At 44.2% G+C, this 16,718-nt stretch overlaps 1 protein-coding gene across 5 annotated transcripts in view; it reads left to right on the top strand.

The window, feature by feature from the left end:
- Positions 1–16,718, top strand: part of HDHD5 (haloacid dehalogenase like hydrolase domain containing 5) — a 179,336-nt gene that overhangs the window by 69,805 nt on the left and 92,813 nt on the right. The gene's annotated exons all lie outside the window — the stretch shown is intronic.

Genomic DNA, 16,718 nt, shown 5'->3' with positions numbered 1-16,718 from the left:
AGATGACTTCGGGCCTCTCGTGGTGGGGTTTGAGGCGGTTGGCATGCAGCACCCGCAGGGGCTGACGAGGGGTCTTCAGGTCCACCAAGTAGGTAGCCTTACCCTTCTTCTCCAACACCTCAAAGGGTCCTGACCAGCGATCCTGGAGGGCACTAAGCTCTCCTGGTTCGATCACCCACACCTTCTGGCCAGGCTCCAACTCCACCGGGTGAGCATTGTGGTCATACCACGCCTTCATCACTGCTTGGCTGGCTTCCAAGTTGTCAGAAGCTTGCTTCCACAACTTAGCCATTTGGCTCCGGAAGGCCAGCATGTCGCTCACCACATCCTGGGGAAGCTTTCTGGGAGTTCTTTCCCATCCGTCTCTCACCAGGTTGAGAGGTCCACGTACAGGGTGCCCATACAGAAGCTCGAAGGGGCTGAAGCCCACTCCCTTCTGTGGCACTTCCCTGTAAGAAAAGAGTAAGCAGGGTAGGAGGACGTCCCATTTCCTCCGCAGGCTTTCAGGCAGACTTCTGATCATGCCTTTCAAGGTTTTGTTAAACCTCTCCACCAGACCATTGGTCTGGGGGTGGTAAGGAGTTGTGAACCGGTAGGTCACTCCACACTCCTTCCACATCGCCCGCATGTACGCTGACATGAAGTTGGTCCCCCTGTCGGACACAACTTCCTTGGGAAAACCCACTCGGGTAAAGATTCCCATTAGGGCCCTAGCCACAACAGGTGCTGTTATGGTCCTCAGAGGTATTGCCTCTGGGTACCGTGTGGCATGATCCACCAGGACCAGGATAAACCTGTGACCAGCTGACGTTGGCGGATCTAACGGACCCACAATGTCGATGCCCACCCTTTCAAAGGGGGTGCTAACGACAGGAAGTGGTTCCAGGGGAGCTTTCAGCTTCACCCCTGTTTTCCCACTGGCTTGGCAAGACACACATGTCCGGCAGTAGGTATCGGACGACACTTTCATCTGAGGCCAATAAAAGTGTGGGACAAGACGGGCGAAGGTCTTGTCTTGCCCCAGGTGTCCTGCCAATGGGATCTCGTGAGCCAACTCCAGAAGGAAGGCTCGATAACGTTGAGGGACTACCAAGGCTCGTGACGATCCGTGTAGGGGTGCCTTGGGTTCACTGTAGAGGAGGCCATCCTCCCAGTAAACACTGTAGTTCCCTTCAACATTCCCTGCTGCCTGGGCTTCGGCCTGTCGCCTCAGCCCCTCAAGGGTAGGGCACTCCCTCTGGCCCTGGCAGAATTCCTCCCTGGACGGGCCTCCCTCCACGTGCCACTCGGCCGGGATGGGTAGGTCCTCCAGTTTGGTAACGTCCCCCACCGCAGACTCCTGGTCCACCACCTCCGGTGGCCTATCCGTCCTACGGGGTGTGGACGCCGAGGCAGGCTCCTCCTGTCCTCGGTTCTTCCCTTGACTGGCAGCTGGCTGGGCCTTTGTTCCAGGCTCCAGCCGAAACGAACTCCCTCTTCGGGTAGTCGCGGACCTTGTGCTCACACAGGCCCAATCAGGTGTACCCAGCATCTCAGTGTGAGTCCGGTATTCCACCTCCTTCCAAGCGTTGTGCTCCATGTCATTCCCCAGCAGACAATCGACTGGCACGGCAGGGCTTACGGCAACTCGAAGTGAACCTGCAACCCCCCCCCCATTCAAAGGGAACCTCGGCCACTGGATAGTGGCCTGTTCTGCCGTCAGCCATCGCGGCTGGGTGGAGTACATCGGGAATTACCTGCTCTGGAGACACCAGTTGGCTACGCACCATAGTCATACTGGCTCCTGTGTCTCTCAGAGCCTCCCCTCTTTGGCCGTTGATGGTGACCCACTGCCCATACTTTACGGTATTTACGGGCACCTGGATCTTAGGAACCATCTCCCGTTCTCTCAGGGACACTAAAGTGACACCCGCCCACTCCCTTCCCTTAGTTAAGGGCATCTCCTCCCCGAGCACTGCACTAGCTACTCCGGGGGTCTTTCCTCCAATGGGAGGGGGTGGTCGTTTCAGGCACTTCGGATCTCCTTTATAGTGTCCAACGCCACCGCACTCGTAGCAATGGACAACCCTTGGCTGCTGACTCTGGCCAGGATTAGGGTTTCTGGGTGGGTTAGCCCTAGGGGTGAATCCTGTTCCCTTCCCTTGGAAGTTATTTTGGGGGCCTTTGGAGAACTCCTTTTTCTTTTCCCCTCCCTCTTTCTTCTGGGGGGCGCCCTGTCCGGCCTTTTGAGTATCCCCTCCAGTCCCCCTTGTGGACACCCGGGTACTAGCCCAAATGTCCGCCTCCTCAGCAAGCTTCCGGGGACTGGTCAGCTTGCTATCCACCAGGTGTTGACGCAGTTCAGGGAAACATTTCTCAAGCAGGTGTTCCTTCAGTACCAGGTCAAACAACCCCTCGTAGTTCCTCACTTCACTGCCCTGAATCCAACCCTCTAGTGCCTTCTTTGCATAGTCCAGGAAGTCCACCCAATTCTGTGTGCCCAGTTTGTGACTACCCCTGAACTTCTGTCTGTACTTTTCGGGTGTTAGTCCAAACTTTCTTATGAGCGCCAGTTTCATGGTGGGGTAGTGGGTCTGCTCATCCTCCTCGAGGGCCAATAATGCATCCCTACCAGCTGGAGGCATGTACTTGTACAATACCCCTCCCCAGTACTTCTCTGGAACTACATGGGCCCTTAACGAGACCTCATAGGCCGCTAGCCACTTGGCAATATCGTCGCCCACTCCATAGCCAGCTACTATGTCCTTTGGCAGGTAGGGTTTGGGTTCCCTGGTGTACTCTCGTTCTTCGCTGCCACCGTTAGGTACAGGGTGTGCCCCGATTCTCAGGATCTGAAGATCTATCTCTTTCAGCCTTATCTCATGAGCCATCCTCTGTTCCTCTTTCTCTTTCTCCAGCCTTGCTAAGTCCCATGTGAGCTGCCTTTTCTCCCTCCGATCTGTTATCTCCACTTCAGACAAGCCACCGCTAGAGGCACTGCTGCCCTTCCTGGAAAGTGTCCTGGGCCCCGCTGACAGGTTCCCCACCTCCGGTTGGTACAAACCAGCTCCCTCACTGTCGGGCTCTCTATCCCTGTCCTCCTCCTCAGCCTTGCTTTCTCGGCGTGCCTCCCCCCAAGCCCTTAAGCTGGTTTGGAGTGCACCCTTCTTTGCTCCTGGGGGACAATACACCCCCTCCCGCTGGCAAAACTCCCTGAGTTGGGCCACAGTGTACGTTTCTAAATTCTCCAGTACAAACTCCATCTTGCCCACTCAGGTCAGAGGACAGTTATTTGCAGTAACAATGCAGGGGGGTACCTTTAATAATACCTCCTCCCACCACCAGAGTAAATTTGGAAAAAACAAAAACCCACAATTAGGAAGGCCGCTTTGAGAAAACTCCCGGTGTAGGCCTATGGACTACCCACAGTTATTGTTGAGTATACGTAGGCACAGCTCTATCCCACCACTGAACACCAATTATGTTAGAAAATTACTCCACTCCCACACCGGTAAGGGTTGGTGGTAACGGGGTACTTCCAGGACATACAGTGGTAGCTTGGCTCGAGTGGTCAGGAATCGGGCACCGTGCTAAGCATACGACATACCCATACAATAACCATGCGTGCATCCGTTCCAAAAACGACTCTACACCGTAAAAATTATGAAAATATCTTGCTTTATCTTCTTTTTCTCTTAGTTGCTGATTAGATAAATATTAACACAATCACAATATACAAGCTTTTTAAATAGTGCAGGTCAAATAAATACTGGCTTAATGATTCAATAAATAGGGGTGATCATTAATAATAAAGGCATAAATATAAGTGCAATACATACAGGCAATTAAATATTCTGAGGCAATAAATACTGCAAACCAATAAATATTGTGCATCAATAAATACTGTGGACCAATAAATACAGTGAAGCAATAAATAGGTTAAATACAATAAATACAGTGCCCCCAATAAATAATTAAAAGCTGACAGTGACACTCATAGAATCAGATCACATTTGAGATTACTATGGGCTAATTTGGCCCAGGCACAGCTTGTGGGGATGTGGAAGGCTTGAGGGTGTCTACTCCCTGGCTTGGACAAGGCTGAGGCCTAAACTGAGGTAGATCAAGGGGGGAATACCAGAGACCTGGCTCTCTCACTCTACACAACCCCTCTAAATTAGTCTCAGCTCACCCCTGGCACAGTCCAGCTGGTTCCAGCACCTCTCTAACCCCTAGAGTAGTCTCTTAGGATTCCACAGGGCCTTTGGCGCCCTCTATTCCACTTACTGCCCTTTTTCTGAAGTTCCGACACCGCTGGAGTCGTGTCGACGCCGTGAGGCGGTTCCGGTTCGATGTCGGCGGCCTCGGCACAATGTCAGTTCTTGACGACGCCGGTAGGCGGTTCCGGTTCGATGTCGGCGGCCTCGGCTCGATCTCGACCTCCGATTCGATGGCGTCGGGCAGTCTTGACTCGATGTCGACTTCGGGCGGCTCCGGTCCGATGGCGACCTCAGCTTCGATGACGTCGGCCGGCCTTGGCTCGATGTCGACTTCCGGCGACTCCGGAGTGCGATCCTCACTCCCGACCTCCGGTGCTCCTCTCCTCAGGTTTCCGGCGACTCCGGAGTGCGACCTCCACTCCCGACCTCCGGCACGATTCTCTCAGGTTCCGGCGACTCCGGAGTGCGATCTCCACTCCCGACCTCCGGCACACTTCACCTCGGTCTCCGGCGACTCCGGAGGGTTGACCTCACTCCCCCGTCGACGCCGCTCACTCGACCTTGGGTGACTTCCTCCTCGACCTCTGGGACTCCTCACGACCTCCGTCGGCGCCCTCTCACGATCTCTGGCGGCTCCGGGTACGACGTCTGCTTTTCCAGTCAGCGCCGCTTCTCCACCTCGGGCTCCAGGTCTCCAGGCTACTCGACGTCCGGCTCCAGGGAAACCAGTATCCAGGTCAGGATCTTGCTGTTCTTGGTTTCTAAGGCCTGTTCCTGCTGTCCAGGTCCTTAAGATGGTTTTTCTTGCTTCTTCCCACACAGGGCTCCAGGCTGGGCTCAGTCAGTAGGGACTGGTATCAAGGGTGGGTTTATGGACCCCATTCCAGGCACAAGTTTCCACCCCTGCTGCCTCACTCCTTCCTCCTTCAGGTTTTTGCTGCTCTCTCTTCACCGGTCAGGTGCCAACTGCCAGCTCCAACTGCCAACTCTCTGTCTTAGCTTCCCAACATTCTAAACCGCCTCCAACTGTCACAGGGTTCTGGAATGTTCTGGAAGGTGCTAGTAGGTTCCAGTGGATGCTGGTGATGTCACAGGTGGCCACCATTTTGTGCTCCAGGCCCTCAGACAGAAGTTTCAGGGGTAGATAAAATGGCTCCCTGAATCTGCAGCAACACTAAAAAGTCTGGTGGTTCCCAAAAAGGAAAAATTCAAACAGGGTTTGAGGCAAAAGTGGGACAAAATAAATAATGATGAGGAGGGACCACCCAAAGGGCTGACAGGTCTAACAATAGTCACGTCTTCGGGCACTTATAAGCCTGTCACCTGCTTACATAGGGTGGTAAGAGAAGACATACTGCTGCCCCTATGGACCCGTTGGGAGGACGACTTGGAGGTCTCCATACCAGAGGGTAGCTGGGCAACTATATTGGGAAGGATCCCCAAACCCTGAGGAATGCCTGTTTCAAGCTAATTAACTTCTATATCTTACATACCTCACCCCCAGAAGAATCAATAGATATTTTCACACTTTAGGTGCAGCATGCCCAAGATGCGAGGAGGTGGGGGTGGAGTTCCTTCATATGAGGAGTTGCCCGTTACTTGCTGCTTATTGGGGAGCAGTCATGAAAACAGTCACTGATATTTCCCATGCACCCTGGGGCACTGTTTATTAAGTTGGTTCCGCACACTGCTAAGACCATGACCACGAGTAGGTTTCAAGGCTTGGCCTTTATCCTGGCAAAACGGAATTCACCAGAAATTGGAAGGCTGCTAGAGGTCCCCGAGCAGAGACATGGTGAAGAGAGATTGAGAGATGGGCGGAGTATAAGAGTGAAGTGCTGCTCCAGGAGGCTAGACAGGGCTGGGGCCTGGAAGGCATTAGTAGACTGTATGAAAGATCCAGTTTCCCTGTTGCCAGCGTCGTCACTGGGTAGTCCCGTAGAGATGACCACTGCTTAGAATTGCTGGAACACTTGTGTCACTGATTGTTGTTGATTGACTTCCAAGAAGTCGGTTTAAGACCACAAACGATGATTACCAACTGTCTCATAAATGTCAAAATGACATATTTCCATGGATGTTTGATATATAGATCTATGGACGGGACTTGGGGAAGTGGGTGGGTATTATGTGGTGGGAATTGTAGGTTAATACAGATGAACTAGCATTGCTGAGCATATATGCGAGGCTTGTGTTCATGTTCTTATCCTTGCTGAACCTGTACTTGCATTTGAAAATCATAAAATCAGTTTATAAAATAAAAAGTGGGTGCTGATAAATAATGGAGCAATTGTGCGAATAGAGGTATTTTGTAAGAGATAGGAATTGAGCAGTAACATTTGTATACTGTTAGCAGTAGTGGAACTTCGCAGTGGAAAGTGTTAGTGTTATGCCAACATAAGGATTCAAGTTGTGTGAAAAGTAGGAATGACTGTCACAGAGAGGAACAGTTGGGTAGTCTTTGATGGTAGCAGTGTCATTTTTGTAGTAATATGATTTGAGCACCCTGATATGGTGGTGGCAATTTACATGTGATGAAAAGATTTTCTCAAGTTACAGTAAAACCCACAGACTATATGGCAGGGAAGTGCAACATTTACAGTGTAGGCAGCAGCAGTATGAGATATACTTACCAAAGAGGCCCTGAGTAAGCATTTTGAACTTGCATAGAATAGGTATGAACAATCAAGCAGCACTCTCACAAAGTATAGGTGGCAACAGTGCTGGATACACACACACAGGTTGCAAGAGCTCACAATACAGTAGCGCACACACATACACATGCATTAACACACCTCTTTATCTAATCCTATGGAGTGCTATCTATTACTCTACCATCAAAAAACAAAGAAGTGCCAATACTGATACAAATCACACAAACAAATTTAGCAATCACTCGTGCCACTCATAGTGATTGAAAACATCTTATTTGAAAAAATATATTTATTTATTTTATATGTCATATTCAAATATGTTTTTTAACTCTTTTGTCATTAACGATGCAAATAAATCATTTTCAATGGACCGATCAATAATATTTACAGTTCAAAACAGAAATAATCGACATATAAAACACAATTTACAAGATACATTCATAAACAATCCATTTAAACATGCCCATAATCCTACACAGAAGAAGAAAAAGGAAAGAATTTAGAATAAGTAGGGAAAGATTAGAGAGTTTCACATAGAGAAAGGGAACAAAAAAATCCCAGGAAAAGTTTTGTATCAGTATTGGCACTTCTTTGTTTTTTGATGATTTAGTTGGCCTAGCCTTGCTGATTATGGGCCAGATCCCTATATTGATTGTTTTGATTAGCGGGTTGTCACTCACGAGGTTCTGTTGACTCCACTTGGTAGTAGGAGTTTGTACTCTGCTTGTAAAATTTGTTTGAGTTAAATATTTTTCGTTTTTTTAGTTGTTTCATGTAATATGTCAGACCAGGACACTTTTGCCTACTCAGAGGACCATATTCAAAAGCTATTAAATGCTCCTTCTCTGTTCACTTCGGCTCCTTTAAGTACGTCAGCCAAACAGCAAAATGAAGCCAAAAAATTAATTAGACTAAAAAAGAAACAAATACGTACAGACTTACACGGTCGCTTCCTGCTCGAGCATTTAAAAGCAGGGGCAATCCCGGTTAGCCTTCAAATACGTAATATACCAGTAATATTCACTGAAGACCCTATCTACAAAAAAAAACTATAGATACATTGAGACCAAATGCAGCAGAGATCTTATGGTCCTAACTATAGAAACAGCACAAAGGTTATCAGCACAACAACTTCAGGAAATCTTGACTTTAGAACAAGAAATTAAGGATAACCAATTAATCACGGATTCTAAAATCCTTTCGGCTAAGGTAGAAAAAGATATAGCTGAGTTTAAAGATTTCACTATCAATCAAAAAGCAACCAAATTTGAGAAAGACAAAAGTAACTTTTCATTGGATACCACATATCCATATTTACAAACGGATTTTTATTCACGCCCGGACACTAGACGTTTTCTCACTGTTTTCCAAGAACGATCAAGGAAAAAATTCATTTCCTTTTCAGATACATTTTCATCCTCTAGTGGAGAGGTTGAAAACTCGGACAGAAACCAACAACAAAATCGACGAAAAAACAACCAACAACAGCCTTTTTTAGGCAGAGGCCAACAATAATTTCGTGCCAGGAACAGATACCAAAATCAAGGATGGGAAATGAAAATCAGGAATCAATACTACAAGACTTAACAACTTCACCTATTTTCAATTTATCTGATCGATCGGGTCCTCTCGGATGTTGAACAATCTATTCTGAAAAAGGGCCTAGCTTTTGTGCCGACACGAACTACTGATTTGGTTAAAATGAAAATGGAAACTATCAAGTTCTGTAGGAAAATACGATTAAAGTCTTACTTTCTGGAAAATGACTACTTAACTTGTGCAGAGGCTACCTCCTTCCGTGAAAAATCAACGTTTTGTCCCCCGCAAACAAAATACCTAAAGAAATACGAACGTTTAAACATACAGTATTATCAGCCATCAAACAAATTGAAATAAAAAAGATTTTGTTAAATACAATGTTTCAAAAGCTGAGAAAGAAGCTATAACCACTTTAAAATCGGATCACCAGATAACAATAAAACCTGCGGATAAAGGTGGGTCAATTGTAGTCATGAGTACAAGTAATTACCAGACAGAAGTGTTAAGACAACTACACGATACTCAATGCTATCGTAGACTTAGGACTGATCCCACTTCAGACATACAAGGTGAACTTGCTGTGATTCTACGTAATGCCCTGTATCTTGGGATTATTGGTAATAAGGAATTTGGTTTTTTAAATAAAAAAAACCTAAGGTCCCGCTGCTATATACGCTCCCAAAAATTCACAAAAATGATACATCACCTCCAGTTTGTCCCATCGTGGCTGGTTGTGGTTCTATACTAGAGCCAATTTCTAAATACGTTGATTACTTTTTAAAGCCTTTTGTCTTTCTGATGTACCATCGCATCTGCAGGACACAACTGATTTTTAAAATCGGATTCAAACTGTCGAGTTTTCACCACAAAATCAGTTATTGGTAACTCTAGATGTGGTGTCCTTATACATCCAAATACCACAGGATGACGGTTTAAATGCCATTGAAATATATCTTGAGAGACGGCCTCGACCAGTACGAGTCCCTAGTGAATTTATTATGGAATTAGCAAAGTTTGCTCTGAAAAAAAACTATTTCGAATTTGAAAATGAGTACTACTTACAAATGAAAGGGACATCCATGGGCTGTCCCTTTGCGCCAGAGTTTGCCGTGTTGTTTATGGCTCAATTTGAAGAGGTCTTTATTTATAACAATAACCCGTTTTGGTCTCAGATTACATCATTTGTTCGATATATCGATGATATATTCTTAATTTGGACTGGCTCTTTGTCAGAATTAACATCATTTGGCCATTGGTTGAACCAGCGGTCGCCAGATATTCAATTCAGTTTACATTCAAGTCCAAGTACAATAACATTCTTGGCCGTTGAGGTATACAGCTCTCATGGTTTGCTACTCACATCATTGCACATCAAATCCACTGATAGAAATGAAGCGCTCCATTATACAAGCCACCATCCTCGCTGTTTGCGTGACATCCTTCCGGTTGGTCAATTTTTAAGAATAAAACGGAATTGTTCTACTAAGGGAGAGTATATGTTTCATGCAAGTAATTTGTTAAAAATCTCAAGGTACTATCCTAAAAAGCTTTTGAAACAGGCTCTGAAACGCACTTGGTGGACACTGAGGGAAACATTACTAGAAAAGAAGAAAAAAGAGCCCACTGATCGGTTAGTCTGTGTTACCACGTTCTGCTCCCGTACTAATTTTCTCAAACGTGTGTTTAACCAAAATTGGCACCTTGTACAAAAAATACATACAACATGGAACAAACCTTTGTTTGCCCTAAAAAGAGATAAAAGTGTTGGCAATCAAATTGTACGTGCCGCTGTCCAGCAGCCTGTTCTTAAAACCACGTTGAGATCACAATTGAGTCTACCGCCTATCAGTGGCCACCACAAATGTGGAACTTGTATCTGTTGCCCACAGACCATTGAAGGCTCCCTTTTTCAGTACAAAGGTATTAAATGGAAGCATGACTCATTTACTAATTGTAAGAGCAAAAATTTAGTTTATGGAATTAAATATCCTTGTCCTAAACAATATATTGGTAAGACTACTCAAGAAGTTCGTCAACGGATCACGCAACATATGTCTAGAATTCGAAGAACAGTTATCAATGCATCCTTAGTGAACCATTGGATGTCCAAAAATCGTGTTATAAATGATTTAAAATGGACTATCCTGTCGAAAATTGAACAAAACTCTCGAGGTGGTGATATGGAAAGTTTACTGCTGCAACGTGACGCTATGCTCATTGTGAAGTACAATACTTCCGTAGATGGTCTCAACGAAATTTCAAACTTAGAATGTAATGAAACTCTGGCTGTCTGGGTTGGCTCCCATCAACCGGTGTGATTTTTGTAACCTTAGGCTCCCTGGGTTGACTTTATGATTCAGGTCTTTCTGCTTCCAAATAGTAGCATATTGACCCTTTATAATATAGTGTTAACACATATATTCAGCATGGACTTATTAGCTGTCCTAGTAATGACTATTGCGGTGAGGTTCTCCCGCGTACCATTTTGACTGAAGTGTCAGATGCCCTATATGTGATGTTCTGATTTTGTTTGCACTTTAGGTCTTCAAACCGAGTACAAAAAACAAAAATCCAAAAACAAAAAAGACGTGTCTGTAACCAATAAAGCATGCACGATGTGTAATGGATTCGAGAAGAACGTAGCATCAATTTGTTGTTGATGTGTTTGGCATAATAAAGTTGTTTGCAAGTCTTTTGAAATTTCATTTGCGGTGTTGTCGATGAGTGATGACGTCACACGCCAGTCGTGGATAGAGCGACACAAGTAAAATTCAAAAGGGAACCAGGTTTCGGGTATGATACATCGTCTTTCAGGAGAGGAAAGCGTGCTGCAGCGGTTTGTCCGAGGATTTGAAGGTAGCGATATATTCGTTTAGGACTGGTTTTAGTTAACTTTTTCATGGACTTTATATTCAACATCCTTCTATGTCTTCTCGTTTTTGTCGTTGTTTTAGACCTCGCCTTGCTGAAATTAATGATGGCAGGATATCCTAGAATGACTAGAGGCTACTATTGAGGTATGCGCTATGCCTTGTCGCGGTTCGCTGCTTTAGAGTTGCTTTAAATAATATTGTGTCATTTAAATAAATGCGGACATCTGTCGTTTCAGTTAAGCGTCTAAAATTGAGCCAGGTTGACACCCCTGTTTAGAGGATTATTGTTGGACCTACATGCCATTGTTTGAAGGTAAACGGAGTTTACTTACATTCTAACTCTGCTTTCGAATTGAGTGACATATAGTTAAAGAGTAAATTTGATTGGTACTCTCTGAATACCATTAGATGTTACGTGGGTGATATAACATCGGCTGTGAAGCACCATGGGTGTCATCACAGGAAATTGCTAAGGTACTGATTGCGCCGAATCAAACAGAGGTGTATGAGAATGTTTGAAAGATACACAAGTGTAACATATACATTTTTGTTTTGTTTATTTTTATTTTCACAGCTCATTCTCCCAGGTCCTGAGGATAACCCATTAATAAACAAGGGTTTGAAATGCGTAGACCGTATTGCTTGGTTAAAACAAGTGGTGCTATTAAAGAAGGGGTGTCAGGTTTATAAATAATGTATGAGCTAGAGGTTTAGATCAAATAACCTGAATACCGCACTGTTTTGCCAAACTTTTGCTGGGATTTTTTTGTTCCCTTTATTTTGTTCCATTTTTTTGTTCCCTTTCTTTTTTTTTTTTTGTTCCCTTTCTCTTTGTGAAACTCTGTAATCTTTTCCTACTTATTCTAAATTCTTTCCTTTTTCTTTTTACTCTGTGTGGGATTATGGCCATGTTTAAATGGATTGTTTATGAATGTATCTTGTAAATTGTGTTTTATATGTCGATTATTTCTGTTTTGAACTATAAATATTATTGTCAGGTCCATTGAAAATGATTTATTTACATCGTTAATGACAAAAAAACTGTTAAAAGACATATTTGAATACGAAATATAAAATAAATATATTTTTTCAAATAAGATGGTTTCAATCACTATGAGTGGCACAAGTGATTGCCAAATTTGTTTGTGTGATTTGTATCAGTATTGGCACTTCTTTGTTTTTTGATGATTTAGTTGGCCTAGCCTTGCTGATTTGGGCCAGAACCCTTTATTGATTGTTTTTATCTATTACTCTACAACACAAACAAGTGCAAAGTGCAACATGTATCCAACACTCATGTTTCTGGTATAGACAACAATGCACGTTGGCTGGTTCCATGATGCCTGTTTAACACATAACATCCAGTGTCCATATTGCCTAGTACCACAGCATTACTAGTTGGCAGTGTTCTGGTATTTGCCAGTTAATGTATAATTGTCATCACCAAGAAGATGATCGTTCCCATTTTCTAGAAGCTTAGAATTGACATTTCTAGTGAAGTCATTGTTGGCTGTTGGGTTTGCGCGTTGCTGCCACTTAACAGTGGATTCATCATTGTAATTCCTCAGTAAGGTTATTATTGCCCTTTGCCTGTATGCTTATTATGGCAGGTTTATGTTTAGATCCTCCTTTTTGTTTCTGTGTAATCTCCTTAATTTAATTTCCTCTTTAAGCTTATAATTGCCAGTCCCTCGTTAGGTTATCATTGCCCTTCCCTCGTTAGGTTATCATTGCCCTTCCCTTGTTAGGTTGTCATTGCCCTTTCCCAGTTAGCATATCATTGCCCTTTCCCAATTAGCACATCGTTGCCATTTCCCAGTAAGCCACTTCTTAGTAAGAGCCAAAATTGGCTCAACAACATGAACCTGTACCGATTTGATCCCCAACTTTCACCCAGTGCCAAGACACTGATTCACACCGATCTCACTTTTAAGGAACAGAGCGCCAACAAAACCAAGAAAGTCTCTATTAAGAAAGGGAAACCATTCCTCACAGAAAGCCACTTCAGAACTGCGTTTCCAACCCTTGTGCACCTGAATCTGGATAGTGGCAATACCGTTCGCCTTGGCCTTTGAGACTCCACAGTGGTCCCCCTTAACGGTACCCTGCATGCAGCAGTTCACCTCAACAAGCTATGAAAAAATATGATCACATCACCCCCAATGAAGGAACTGTCCACAAATCAGCTGTATCATTTACAAAGCCATCACAATTGGCACCCCTGCCTGTCACTATATCAAGTTGCTGTTGGCATTATCCCTCACAGGACACCATTAGTCCGAAGACGAAGATCAGCCTTTTTTTAATCCTGGAAAGTGCTCTGCTATCGTACGAATAGGTTTAAGCTATAAAAACGCACATACATACCTGCATAAGGTCATAATTTCCATTTCTAGAGTTAGATCAATATTGTCAATTTCTAGTTAAGTACATTATAGCCAGTCACCTGTAAGCATGTTTACCACATCTTCCTACGCCCTCCTCTCCCCCACAGCTTTCTGCTGGCAGACCAGGAAAAAGGAGGCAGGGTGTGAATCAATAGCCCAATAAGGCCACCATCTTACCTTGAGGACCTGTTCACTTTGGTCGATATCATAACTTCTGCCATTGATGCTTCTGATGCCTCACATGCATGCTGGAGGCATCAGAATGCATTGAGCAGTGAGGCAGCCATTCCTCTGTCACATTGTAACTGCCGGCCAGTAGGACACAGGTCTGGGGAGGAATAACTGGTGTCAATGAACTGCTGGTGAATAATTCCGTAGTAGCCTAGAACAGGTCAGGAAGATGAGTTAGTGGAAGGAATGGACTAGGGTGAAGATTCTGAGAGAGTGGTGAGAGTGGCTCTGCACCACTTTTCTGCTCTGAAGGTATTATTTGTAGTGCGTGTACTCATGGTAGGAGAAAGGATGTAGCAGAAACCCTGCCCCCAGTACCTGCTTGTAAGAACCACCCCTACCCCTTTTAGCTGACACCCAGGCAAAAGCCAGTATTGTGTATGCAACCTACCTTGTTGTGTTTTTCCTGTATAGACCATTGTCGTTTACCCTATGCTAGCCTAACTATGCACGTTGTAGGCTGCTTTTGCTCTGCACACATTATCAAATATTCATGCTTGGTTTTGTGGCACATTGTATTTTCAAACATAATCAGCACATGTTTTGTATTTTATTTTTTCCTGGGATTTAGTCTGAACAGCCTAGCCAAGGTCAAACAACATTGCTCCTTGTTATTCTCAGTGGCCAGACACGAGCATCTAAACATAATAGAGACACCCAGCTGCTGTCATTCTGGAGGGGACAGAGTGGAGACTTGCAGACTGAGCAAAGGTCCTGAGACGGGAGGGCTGTGTTAGATAGGATGTAGAGCAGCTACCTACGTATGCTAAGGTATAGGGTCCTCCACTTAACCCTGAGATCTATAGTCTATAATCTATAATCACTTAGCATCTGTAGTGAGGGTGGGTTTAGGCAAATCTGTCAGCAAATATGACAGGGCTTTTCATATGGTCTGCTAACCATGCTAATGACACAACTGACCTATATTTATTTGTTTTCATGTTGTGGTGCAATTATTGCATATCAGAGCACGATAGTTGAAATAAATATGGTAAACTTCCCTCATGTCTCTTCTCTATTTATTGTGGACAAGTAAAAGTGAGAGAACGAAATGGGGTGACCTGCTACTGTGATCCCTAAAAGGGTCAAGAATGTTTTGTTCTAGGGTGCCAACTCACCTGTTCTCTGGAAAGATTAGGAGGCACTATAAGCTAGTCGGATTCTGGGCCATAGGTAATGATGGGGTATGGTGACTCAGTCCCTGCATGCTGATGGTGAATGGTCTGAAGCATAGTTCTGTTTCTGAGCATAATCCCTGCAACACCCTCGAAGTTTGACCTGTATGTTCACCTCCCCACTTCAGCCAATGACACTGGGATGGTTTAAATCCTAGCTTTATAAAGAAGGCTCACTGTGCCACGTTTGCAGCATGGTGCATACCTGAATGTGAAGGCAGAATGTTGAACACATTTTGCAGATTTACCACATTTACTCCTTTGATAACTGTTCTTATTAGCAACAAAATGAAAATGAAGTTGGTGCCGCTGTAGTGAAGTCTGATCTTATGTTTCAGAGATTATTTAAGAACTAAATCAACAGAACTGGAAAATTAGAGGATATTCAACTACCAAAGTGGTTCAGTATTTGAACTATTGTAGCAAGAAAACAGTGAAACATTAGGTGAAACAAATTGGAAAAAATAACTAAAATGATATAGATTTGAGTTTCTTCACTCAGCTTAGAGTGAAATCCAGGTAGGTTTTCAAGCCTTTACGATAAAAAGTGGGAATGACATATTTTGGGTCATTACAGGAAGGAAACACTGTTTATTATTCATGTGGGTGATGCCAACCATACTAAAACATGTAGGACAATCTGGTTGTTCCCCCTGATAATTTACACATCACACAGACCCTTGTACTCGCTTACGGAAAGATTCACTGCAGAATCCTGGCCAAGGGAAAGGCAGTGCTATTCAGGTTCTGCTTGTGCAAACCCACTTATTAGTGTCAGCGATGACAAGCAAAAGTACAAATACAGTCTCTTTAAACATCCTTCATAGTTTTATTCTTTCAGAGTGGTTGTTCCTTGTCAGTGTGATTTAGTTGGCAATCGTACCGAGTAATGAAATTCAGATGTGCTTAGAGGAGATTGTAAAATGTGGACTCAGTAGTTGAATTTCATGAGGCAATAGTCGCAGGACAAATGGAACCCATCTCTTACACAGCTGACATTACAAAGAGGCTAAATACAGTGTTTGTGACCAGCTAAGTGAACATGAAGGCCGGGCTTTCTCCATACTGTTGAAGACCAGCAGCTTTCTGAAGCATGGTGTATCTTTGGCCAACACATCAATGTCAATACATGACAACAGTGTAGGTTGGCACTTTAGCAAGTCATTGTTGCATGGCTGTTCATGTGCTGCTGTTGCTGCAAACTCAGCCAGTATTTAATTTAACATTATGGCAAGTCCTTACCTGTTTTCAAGGGCCTTCAGAGGACTTCATGTGTGGAAAGTATGTTCTTTGGTTGGTAAAATGAGAGCTAGATGGTTTAATTCGTTTGTAAGCTCAATGACAGATGTACTGGTGTCTAATGTTACTTTGGTTTACAAAAGGAGAAGCATCTAGTCACCTAATCTGGGTTTTCAAGATTATCATTGGTGCCACTGGTACATCCAGTCTTTGCATAATCCTACCAGATGGAATCGATTACTAATCTTTCAGGTTCTTTAGAACTATTGCACACCTCTAACTCATGCTAACTTTAGACAGGGCACGTCAACACTATCGGTTGATTCAAAGTCATCCCTAAGTAGCTGCATTTCTTAACATTCCCTTATTATGGGTCTTACGTAAACATGTAAACTGCTTCTGTTCTCTATGGGGGATATTA

The sequence above is a fragment of the Triturus cristatus genome, chromosome 4_1 (genome assembly GCF_964204655.1).
Source record: "Triturus cristatus chromosome 4_1, aTriCri1.1, whole genome shotgun sequence".
Lineage (NCBI taxonomy): Eukaryota > Metazoa > Chordata > Amphibia > Caudata > Salamandridae > Triturus > Triturus cristatus.
Note: the sequence above shows the minus strand (reverse complement) of the source record. Positions and strands in the feature narration are given on the sequence as shown.